A 10,423-nucleotide genomic window follows, 5' to 3' on the forward strand; every position below is an offset into this window, starting at 1 on the left:
AAGCTACTGTTGTAGCCTACAGTAGATTTAGCTATGTCTCTATGTAGTAATAATAATACGTCTCTATTAATAATAATAATTTTGCCTAGACAGTTGCTTGTTTTTTACTTGTTTTGTTGTAAAGAGATTATCTGATTAATATATAATTTTTTTATATTCCTAGATTTATTGGTTGGAATTTTTTTTTACAGTTATATTGTAAAACTAAAATACCTTTTTTAGTTTGCGTTGTTAGATTTTTGTCTGCATTTGAAGTTCTTTTTCGCTTAAGAAAATAAATAATATTACTGTCAAATTCATGTCAGATAATAAAAATACTGTAATGAATACAGTAGTTCACAATGTATTTGTTCATGTTTTATTAAGGGATAAGTCTGAAGCACATCATAAAATAATTCTAGCAATTTACACAGGGCTAGTAGTATATAAAGCTGTATATACAGATACACACCCAGGTATCGGATCAGTACTCGGTATCGGCCGATACCCTGAGCCCAGGTATCCGAATTGTTATCGGGAAGAGAAAAAGGGTATCGGACCATCTCTACAAAGTAAACCATGTGACATCAGAGGGTCAGTTAGAATTTTTGAAGAATCGAAAATAAATTTTGGTCCAAAAATAGCAAAAACTACGACTTTATTCAGCATTGTCTTCTCTTCCGTGTCTGTTGTGAGCGAGTTCAAAACACAGCAGTTTAGTGATATACGGTTCGCGAACGAATCACTCGATGTAACCGGATCTTCTTGACCCAGTTCACCAAATTGAACTGAATCGTTTGAAACGGTTCGCGTCTCCAATATGCATTAATCCACAAATGACTTAAGCTGTTAACTTTTTTAATGTGGCTGACACTCCCTCGGAGTTAAAACAAACCAAGATCCCGAAGTAATTAATGTACTCAAACAGTACACTGACTGAACTGCTATGAAGAGAGAACTGAAGAACTGAAGATGAACACCGAGCCATGTTCTGAAGATGAACGGAGGTCTTACGGGTTTGGAACGTTTAGAACATGAGGGTGAGTTATTAATGACATAAATTTCATTTTTCGGTGAACTAACCCTTTAAAGTTATACTCCCAAATTCGCTTGGGTTTGCATGTCAAATATGACATCATTGTGTTGGCAGAAGTTCGCTTTGAGTGCGCATAACCTCATTTCACGTGGCGGTGTGGACAGCATTTTTTACTTACAAAGATGCACGAGTTCAGGGTGAAAACATGCATGTCTGTGCTGGCATTTGTGAAACAGGTGACTGAAAAAAAAAGCCTTGGACAAACTATGCATTTTTTTCCAAGTATGTTTTATTTTTATTGTGTAAAAATAGAATTAGAATTCATTTAGATACTAATTATACACTATTTGCTTAAAGGATTGTGTTTGATACGAAATAAAGCCTTAAAACAGTTTAAGATACAGAAATTATTAATTTATCAAGTCATTCATCACGTGAGAAGTCTTGTACAGGCAAATGACGACTTCTCACCGGTGATTCCCAATGGTTTTAGATGACAATTACTCCTCATTGACCACATTGTTTCAAATAGCAATACAACGGCGAATTTGACGAGTATAAAAATCCTCGGCCAGTCAAAAGTATAAATCCTGCTTAAGAAGGACACTAGCATATACATCCCTTGAAGTAAAAACTAAAGGCTCCCTGACCTCCAGCATGGGGCCATTAGTCTAATAGTCTAAAAGGTATTTGCAGCCTATTTTCTCTGGCCTTTATAGCAATCAAACACTTGGCCACGGGCACATGTTTACTCACAGCACACACACTAACCACCAGTAGTGCAGGACAGATGCCATGGGAGTTAATCCAAAACTCTGCCTTAAATAACGGGATCAGTCAGGCTCAATTCTGATAGAATCAAGTCATAAATTAGTATTAAGTAATGTTTTGCAATAGTGCATTTTGTATAAAACAAACTTCACAGCTCTGTTATTGTTACTGTGTAGTTTTGCTCAAATAGCTCATCTATTCAGGCCTCTAAAACTTTGAAGTCTTTTTTTACTTCTTGCTATATCTAAGTAACATTAAAAATGTGTCTCTCTTAAGGCCCGTTCACACCAAGCACAATAACTATAAAGATAACGATAAAGATTGAGTTCTAAAAATCGTTCTCAATATTAAAGAATAGTCCACACTACAACTATAATGATAAAGGCACAGAGAAACGGTATCGTTGGAATCATTTTCAGACCGATTTTCTTCCAGCTGATGAACGATATAAACATTGACATCCAATCAGAATCCATCCTGCTGTAACGAGCTCGAGGATTTAAAGCGGTGCTCAGAATAAACAGATGATATCGTTCGCTGGTGTGGACACTAATATCGTTATCTTTATAATTATCGTTCTTGGTGTGAACAGGGCTTTAATGTGTCAAAACTAAATATTTTGTCCATATATATATATATATATATATATACTTACACATATATACACACACACACATACACACACACACACAAATGACCTGCATAAACTTCTCAACAGATATGGTGCGATCAGCTGCTGATATGGAGTATTATTGCCTCACTGAGCTAACAAACACACTACACATATAACACTAGTAGTTACGCCACTCTGATATCATCCCACCATTAGGGGAACTCCAGCAATTCAGCCTTATCAAACTGTATCTGATGTGACACAACTGCTAATGATAGCAAGCAAGAAAACTGAACACAAAGATCAGCGAAAGTAGAAAGCTCATAGCCCACTTTCTAAAAGGGCTATTCACTGATCCAAAAGGCCTGTAAAAATACTTAATGAAATTGGTAAAAAAAAAAAAAAAAAAACTAAGAAAAACAAAGGATGGACAATTAAAATTAAGTGTTCTTTAAATAAAAAAACTGATGCTAATTAACTAGAATGTATAATGTGGTGTTATCTGTTACTCTAAGCAAACAAAAAATACTTTCTTGCATTTAAAGGAGGTAAATAGCAGATAAGGTATTTACCATACAACTTTGAATCAATGTAAATAATCCACAAATTATTATTCTTTTAATAAATTAACTTTTATCCAGCTATGATGCAATAAATTGATCAAAAGTTACAGTTAAGTCACTAATAATGTTACTAAAGACTTCTATTTCAAACATATGCATTTGAACTTTCAATTCCTCAAAGACTCCTGTTTTTAACTATTTTTGATCAAATAAATGCAGCCTTGATGAGCATAAGAAACTTATTTCAAAAACATTTTAAAAAATCATACCAACCTCAAATCCGAATGGTAGGGTGTAATATAAAAAATAAAAAATATATATAAATGCTGTCTACATGAACAAAGCTGATGTAGATTAACATAATAGCACAAAAAGCACTCTTCCATTATGAAAGAGCAACATTTTACAATACACAGTGACTGCAGGAGGAACCGTTCTTCTTAAGCCAGGGGCAAAACCCAACCAATGCAACACAGCCAACTCAGCAAAGAAGTCCACCATAGTCAATAGTAAGAGGTACGGCATGATGACTAGCCTAGAAGCCTGCTTACACAGAAAGCATTTTACATACAGTTATTTTCCATCTATGTTCCACTCTAGCTGTTCATTTATCAAAATGAAGAACGGTCAAGGACGAACTCTTTGTAAGCCATCCTTATCTTGTCTCTGAATAGTAATCAAGCATGTTCCGGCGTTCATATAAGTAGAACAAAGCATCTGACATGAATTAACGAAAAGGCCGGCTGTAACAAAGCTTGCAGCTGCAAAACTGCTGTGCACCATGTATTACAGTCTGTGCAAAACATTTTGAAAACCAAGATCAAGTGGTAAACTAGCTCCACATTTAACCAGACAAAGCTTAAAAGGCAATCCCATTTCTTTTCAATGCTTATCAACAATCTACATGGAGCAGTGTTGAGAGAGAGAAAGAATATCATTACTCATTACACAGCGCAGAGGGGTGGAACTGGAGTTCATATGAGTCCAAAAAAATCTGTTGTTTTCTGGCCATGAGTCCTGAAAGCCCTGTGGAGCCAAGAGGTTGTCTGAGGCCAGTTCTGTTTTGGGTTCAGCCATCTCGCTGGTCCACTTATGACACTGTGCTTTGTTCTCTTTTAATGTACAGTGGGAAAGAATACTGCACAAGAGAAAAAAAAATCCCTCTGCTGGCCCATGTCCAATTAAACTAATACACTTAAGCTGTGTGGCCCCCATTTTCACATTCCACTGCCTTTCATGTGCAAATCAACAGCTGTTGACAAGCATTTGGTATCCACTATGATTTATTGACCCTTAATAACAACATCCGAGATGGAAAGTGAGCGACTGTAGCTCCAGCCTCAACACCAGTGGGATATGAAGGTGTTAGAGAGCTTTGTGAAGGAGGCGTTACCCGTCATGTTTATCATGTAAGATTTTTTAACACTTTCCTACACTGTAAAAAATAATTCTGTGGCTTAGTAAATATTACAGAAATTTTTAACTTTATTAACTTAATAAAATCTCTGAATATCGTGTACTTGATTGTTTGAGTTAAACATACCAAAATAATTGAGTAAAAATCCAACAGTTCATTTTATCTAAAATGTACAGATATATTTAAGTTGTTTTCAATAAAATTATTTAGTATTTGACTAACCAATTATTTCCTTATAATATACTTAATATATTTGTGAAATTTCTATCAAAATATTTGAGAATGTTGAATTAAACTGATCTGTTTCAAGAAACAAAAATATTACTTAATTCAAATCAATATTATTAATATATTTAACACACTCTTAAAATTTAAGTAAGTTTACTCAATTAAAACAATGCACCCCTCCCCCACCCTCTGACGTGACGACAACTGGACAGTTGGTTGAGTCAGTGAGCGCAGGCAGTTTGAACTCTCCAGTCTCCAGACAACAGCTCTCTTCTCAGCGTCGCAGATTTGGTGCATTTCCTCTGTGAAATTCAGGTTTGTGTATGTTTTATTTTATCTATAAAATCTTTACTGTGCTTTAAATCATATTTAATGCAAAACAACATACAGAGGCGTAATTCGACACCTAAACGAGAGTCGCGCCTGTCTTTTTGCATAATTGAAACGCTTTGCATAAACACATGACTTCATTCCTAATGATAATAAATATAATTATTATTATTTGGATGATAAAATGTCCTCAGAACTGTCACTGTTTGTTTATTGGCAGGTTATGTCAGTCACTCGCAGTATCTATCGGCTGTGAGTGAAACGCAGGATGGTGGTATGAAGTTCAAAGTTCACCCGCAGAGGCGAGTCCGTCTCCGGCACGAGGACCAGCGCTGATCCGGTGGATATTGGGTTGATTTGATTACACTTGAATTAGGCTACCTGAATTTTTAAATATTTAATTTTTACTTATAAAATGTTTGTTAAATGAATTTAAATGTAGGCAATATTGTATACAGTGTAAAATGTGCTGTATTGCTGTACTCATTGACAATAAAGGCCAATGTCATGTATACTGGTGGTTGTGTGGAGTACTATTTTACAAAGGTTTAGAGAAAATAAAAAGTTAATATTACTCATTAATAAAAACAGTTAATATTACTAATAAATATTGTTTTTAAATGTTTAAATGTTCAATTATTTCTACTCAATTTTATTTGTTAATGTACCAGATGCAGTTACTCAGATTTACTTAATTTTTTTACTTGTATTTAAAATTTACCCAATTTTTTTTATTGTAAAAATGTTTCACCAATAAAATTGAGTAAATAATAGTTAAACTTTTTACAGTGTAGTGATATTTACAGTAAAATGAAGGAAGCCAAAGTCTCTGATTAATTTGAATACAGTAGAAAAGTGAGGCAGTGTAGAGAATTGTAAAGTGTTTCATGAACAATATAGCTCTGAATATGGGCTCACAAACCACATACTGTTAAAGTCTGAAAGTTATTCCCATGCACTATTGGTCTTTAAACCTTAAATGTTATCTATATACTGGGGGCATACACATTTGCAAGGCTGGGGGAGGAACAGTGAGTGAGTGAGTGAGTGAGTGAGTGAGTGAGTGAGTGAGTGAGTGAGTGAGTGAGTGAGTGAGTGAGTGAGTGAGTGAGTGAGTGAGTGAGTGGTCCCAATTTCTGATTAAAAAAATATATATTTAAAAACTGTTGCCAACCCCACACACACACACACACACACACACACACACACACACACACACACACACACACACACACACAGGCATATACACACAAACGCATATATATATATATATATATATATATATATATATATATATATATATATATATATATATATATATTAGTGGTGGGCATAGATTCAATTTTTTTATCTGGATTAATCTCACTGTGATCTTGAAATTAATCTAGATTAATCTAGATTAAAATGGCTCATTCGAATTCTGCCGAAGGAATTCAGAATATGTGCGTTACCCAAATAAAATTGACAAACAGTAAGTCTTTGAGAAGGGGTTTATCAAGCTAGGTAGTGCATTAGAAAAGGGGCTCATCTCCTGTTTCCAAAATGCATCACAAAGTGCTTGAAAAAGCTGTAAACTAATTCCACATTGCACAAGGTGCAAACAACTTTATGCATGTTTGAAATTGTTTAAATTGTATGTTCGTTTATTTTTATTTATTTGTGATATTTAAACAATGTGTAAGTTTTTTTCAAGTTTGTAGGTGTCAAAGTACAGAAACCAAATAATTAAAATGTAAAATAGCACTGGATAGTCTTCAATGTAAAAATGAAATATACAATCAAACCTACATTTATTCAGACACCTTCAACATTTCTCACATTATTACAGTTTTGCTATATATATCAAATTATATCTGGTGTCTGAATAATTTTTGGTTTGACTGTTAAAACTACAAAGTAATTCAGTCAAGAGCAGTGAGTGATTTTCATTTTCATTTTCTTGGATTAACATTACAGCAGCCAGTAGCCAAATTAGGCGCGGTCACTTTAAGAGATGATGAACGCATCCAATATAATACACATCCCATTTTTGTCCTTAACTGTTTACTTTCACTTCAGAAATAACTGACAGTTTTTTCGAGCATAAATTCCAAGGTGGATATTTTGACGTATTTTGTATGTATTTGTCGGCACAAGAGCAAAAATAAGCAAATTCGATGTTCAAGTGTTTTGAGACGCCTTTCTCTGCGTGAGCCCTGAACACCAGAACACCGCGAGTACTGAATTGGGCTCTTTCACATCTTTTTGTTTGTTCAAACTGCGATTTGTATTTGTTCGTTCAGGTGCAGGAGGGACTTCGAGGAGAACTTCGCAGAAGAGAGCTCGGTTCAGTGTCGCTGTCCGTGATAAGCGGCTCTCGATCTCTCTCGTGCGCACCGAACACAGCGCGCGAGTAACCAGCTAACGTTACTCTGTTCAGCTTTTCCGCATCTTGTGTTTGGATGCTTTAATGTTTAAATCGACAAGCGGTAAGGCTTAAAAACACGTGAAAAAGATAAGCTTTCATGACGATGCGCAGCAGTGGCCCGTCAACTGTCCTGAGCATCTTTTTAGGCTGGCCTCAGCCAGTCGATCATATAAAATATCAAGGTGAAAGTCATCATAGCTTGCTTAGTATAGACCCAGCTCCCAACCCAACTTTGAGAATAGATTAACGGCGATATTTTCTTATCGCCCGATAAGAGTCTCACGTTAACGCAGCACGTTAACGCCGATAACGACCCACCACTAATATATATATATATATATATATATATATATATATATGATGCACGTATATATCCTAACATAGATAAATAAATATATATTTTTAGTGTTTACAAACACACGAGTAAAAATTCCCTCCTCTGGACACGTTCAATAATAAGATGTTGACCAAAAAATTCTTAATAGCACGGATCTAATCTGATTAACACCAAAGAAACATATCCAAAACAGACTGAAACTATAAACCTCATTCTCAGCTTGCACCCGGCAGCGTTACTACAGAACATGCAATCAATAACATTAAACACACAAACCGAGCTAACTCGGCTAACTCAACAACCAACCCCCAAAAAACAGCTCAACGGCAGGCTGTGCACATTACAAAACATCGTTTATAATGCTAGAAACCGATTAAACACATGACGTAACAAGTCGGACGTAATTTAGCAGCATTCCGTCTAACGTTAAATCAAAAACCCCGCTAGCTATGCTAACTAGCCGAACAGTTTTTACGAGAGGCTCATTCAGTGTGGCAGGGGTTCAGTGAAGGAATAATGGCCGTCAATGCACAGAAAAGCCCCGTTACTTCGACAACGGCTCTGAGAAGAGTCTCAGCTCCATTAAAAACAGATAAACGACTGACAGACTCGTTGGCAAAATGTCTTGTAGTAACTTACCTCTCCGCGGAAGGTGAAGATCTATCGTTACCGGACTTTTATGTAGTTTCTGAGGAGAACGAAATTAAGAAATTTCCGCGAATAATCCACATGTACGGTTCGCAACGAGCGTCCTCGTCTGTTTGAGCCGCAAATCCACTGGAGCGCCGCGCGCCTGTCGCGTGAGTAACTAGGCTGCTCTCGCGTTCCGTCGATGGGTTCGGCCTTCTCGCGTTCCTCGTCTGTTTTTCTCTCTCTCTTCTGTCTGTTTTACTCGCGTTTCCGCCCTCTTATCTCCAAAAGGCTGTGGTTCGAGAAGAGTAGTTCGTGCCCATTCTGTCTAGTCGTTTTTCACAGCGGTGGCTGTAAATACACAAAGCGACTGAACGATAATCTCCACGGTTCAGAGATCTGACTCGACTCCGTGTGACTGACTGACTGACTGACTGACTGCTGGCAAAGCAAGAGTCGGCTGGACGTCAAGTGCAGTTTCTCAGCCTTAAAGGGCCAGTGCGCTCCTTTTGAATACAGATCCCACTGCTATGCAAATCACTACAAATCACACCACTCGTTACAAAGATATGAATAGAATACGAAGACATACCAACTCAGTACAAATATGCAAAATATATAGTTAGGTAAATGATTCCTGAAGTGTGTGTGGGTACAGGTAGCAAGCTGTGACTGTGAGTTTAAACAAAATAGATTTTTTTTCCTAACAAAATTAAAAAATATGAATTCAAAATGGCCAAAAAATTTTTAAAATAAATTAAGTGTAATTTCTTTTTGACATTTAATTGTCGATCCAGTACAACCCCGTCATAATTAAAACTATAATTCAATACTCAAATGGCAAATACTAAAAGAAACATATCAGGAAGAATCAAATGCTCAAACATCTATGTGGAATGATTAATTTTGTTTTTAGTTATTATTTTATTATTATTATTTTACATTTTGTCAGGAAACAATGTCAATAATTTAATGTCTAAAATCTAAAGAATACAAAATAATATTAGAAGGTTTTGAAGGGATAGTTTACCCCAAAATGAAAATTATATCACTATTTACTCACCCTTATGTCGATACAAACCTATAGAAACCAACTTTCTTCTATGGAACCATGTTGGTAACCAAACAGTTTCAGTTCCCATTGATTTTCACAAAAAGTACAATGGAAGTCAATGGGAACCAAAACTGTTTGGCATTACCAGATCCATGAATTTCTGGCTTACATTATTTAAACCACAAAAGTTGTCTACGTAATGATTTGAAATAGTTTAAAATTTGCAAACTAAATATCAAAGTTTTTGTCATCCAACTGATATATCATTGCATTTCCAGAAAACACATGCACACTTTGGCAAATGGTTCTTGCAGATATTAATGTGTAGTACCCCCTGAGCAGCGTCTCTCCAGGTCCACCAAATCTGGGCTATTTGAAGCCTGTGGAGACACAAGCTGTGGATACAGTGTTTTAACAATGAAGAATAGTGTCAGAGAGATCACACTGTGGGCTCTGTAAATGACCTGTGGTTTCGCTAATGATCTGAATCCTTTTCTCTGCAGCTCAGTCACCCACGGCCATCAGACACCGACAACCACACATGCATGACGCTCCAGAATTAATCAACCTTTGACACAAAATCTTCCCAAGGAGTTTCATTTCCATACCTTTCCATACCTACGTAAATTATGTTGACCAGCTAAGGGCATATTGTTTGTGTGGGCATCTCCTTTATTCAAGCCCTTGTGTAATTGGCGGTTTTCTAAAGTAAAACAATATGGCGGTGATCTCACAGGATGAGTCTCTGACACACAGCAACCATATCTTTTGGCCTCGTGGTGCTAATCTCATATGTGGATTTGCATGTTGAGATTTACAGTCGATGTGTGTCAGGGTAACCTCTCTGAACTGACATTCATAAGCGTGAGTCAGTCGTTTTTCACATTGCCTCAAACGCTGGATGTCCCAGTGCTCTTTCGCCTTGATGGAAAGCCAAACGAGATAAATTAAAGGAATAGTAAGGAATAGTTCAGTCAAAAATTAAAATTCTGTCATAATTTACTCACCTTCAAGTTGTCCCAAACCTGTATGTGTTTCTTATTTTAAAAAATACTAAA

General features: G+C 36.2%; 1 protein-coding gene across 1 annotated transcript in view; it reads right to left on the reverse strand.

Moving 5' to 3' along the window:
• LOC132114416 (nuclear receptor corepressor 2-like) overlaps positions 1-8,755 on the reverse strand; it is a 131,693-nt gene extending 122,938 nt beyond the window's left edge. Inside the window, exon 1 of the mRNA XM_059522500.1 lies at positions 8,321-8,755. The gene's annotated coding sequence lies outside the window, so the exon portion shown is untranslated. The remainder of the gene's footprint in view (positions 1-8,320) is intronic.
• Positions 8,756-10,423: the final 1,668 nt, after the last annotated feature.

Source organism: Carassius carassius, chromosome 34 (assembly GCF_963082965.1).
Source record: "Carassius carassius chromosome 34, fCarCar2.1, whole genome shotgun sequence".
NCBI classification, from domain to species: domain Eukaryota; kingdom Metazoa; phylum Chordata; class Actinopteri; order Cypriniformes; family Cyprinidae; genus Carassius; species Carassius carassius.